We start from the raw sequence: 1944 nt of genomic DNA, 5'->3' as shown, positions 1-1944 counted from the left end.
AGTTTTTTCAAATAACGAGCACGGGATATTTTGACTCATATTACTTCGGATTAATACTTGTACTCGGCAAAAGTGCTTTATCCGTACCGGATACTCTTTTCAGCCGGATACTCGGATCAACCCTAGTAAACAGATAAGTATGTTTGTTGATAACTACAAATCTCACAGTCACTTTAGCTCAAACGTTGTACCAAATAAGTAACAAAGGTTTAGAGCTACTGTAAGGTGAATGAAAGCCTTAAGAAAGTTTAGGGCCTATTAGGCACCGCACAGCTGACAGCTGGTTCTCAGCCAGTGTTTAAATAGCCCCTTTCAGACATGCTCCACTTTACAGTAATCTGATGGCAATTTAACATGTTCTAATGATCTACTGTCTGAATAAGCACAAGCGTTACTAAATGTCAAGATGTAAATCTTACTAGGTCTGAGTTGTGACATTTCAAGACACTTTTCACCTGAATGGATGAATACTCAACATAATGCTTTCCATAAAACATGTGAGCTAACAGGAATAAAATGAGTCCCAACTCAACCGATTATTTAATGCTTCTGAAACAGGAAGCAGAATTTGCTCTTGAAATAATGTGAAATGCCGAAATTGATTTAAATGCATCAGTGGATTCACTGTGAGAATAGGGTGCAAGCATCACTCACTCTCACAATGATTATTATTATTTAAGGATGTAACCGTGATACAGTAAATGCAGCCTGTGAGCAAACATAAAACGTTTTTAACTTACTGCTCTCACGTGTGTGCTCCTGCCATAATTGAGCGGTCATGTTTGATTAAAGCTGGAAGGAAACATAACATAAATGTCACCTGTGTTTGCATAGCATAAAGCCAGCGCTTTAAAAGATAAATGAACATATTCATATATATATATACTTCCATGTGCTTTTGTCACTAACAGGCTAAACACATTTTGGTAAAGTTGGACTGTTCCTTGATACACTCTCCTTGTCGGTACATACAGTATGCATCTATTTATCTTAAACCACGGATGCTGAGATTTTTTTGTCATTGTTCAAGGAGTGTTTGAATTAAGTGGATGTGAATAATGAGAGTTGAACAATAAAAGTACCACCCATTGTGCATTTATTTCAATGTTTTGTGTACATTGGATATGTAGTGAATACATCCACACTTCACACTGCTGCCATCTGGACTCAGTTTCAGGACTCTGAGGTGTAAAAGTAGGGATGTATAGTACAGGCCAAAAGTTTGAACAAACTTTCTCATTCAATGCGTTTTCTTTATTTTCATGACTATTTACATTGTAGATTCTCACTGAAGGCATCCAAGTTATGAACGAACACATGTGGAATTATGTACTTAACAAAAAAGTGTGAAATAAGTGAAAACATATCTTATATACTAGTTTCTTCAAAGTAGCCACCTTTTGCTTTCTCTAAATGAGCTTCATGAGGTAGTAACCTGAAATGGTTTTCATTTCACAGGTGTGCCTTGTCAGGGTTAATTAGTGGAATTTCTTGCCTTATCAATGGGGTTTGGACCATCAGTTGTGTTGTGCAGAAGTCAGGTTGATACACAGCCAACAGCCCTATTGGACAACTGTTAGAATTCATATTATGGCAAGAACCAATCAGCTAAGTAAAGAAAAACGAGTGTCCATCATTACTTTAACAAATGAAGGTCAGTCAGTCCGGAAAATTGCGAAAACTTTAAATGTGTCCCCAAGTGCAGTAACAAAAACCATCAAGCGCTACAACAAAACTGTCTCACATGAGGACTGCCCCAGGAAAAGGAAGACCAAGAGTCATCTCTGCTGCTGAGGATAAGTTCATCTGAGTCACGGGCCTCAGAAATCACAATTTAACAGCAGCTCAGATTAGAGACCAGATGAATACCACACAGAGTTCTGGCAGCGGCATGATTTTGATTTGAGAAGTCTCCTTTTTGAACAGTGCTATACAAGGTCTGCT

The sequence above is a fragment of the Etheostoma spectabile genome, unplaced genomic scaffold (genome assembly GCF_008692095.1).
Source record: "Etheostoma spectabile isolate EspeVRDwgs_2016 unplaced genomic scaffold, UIUC_Espe_1.0 scaffold280, whole genome shotgun sequence".
Classification (NCBI taxonomy): domain Eukaryota; kingdom Metazoa; phylum Chordata; class Actinopteri; order Perciformes; family Percidae; genus Etheostoma; species Etheostoma spectabile.
The sequence above is the reverse complement of the archived record's forward strand: the minus strand, read 5'-3'. Positions refer to the sequence as shown.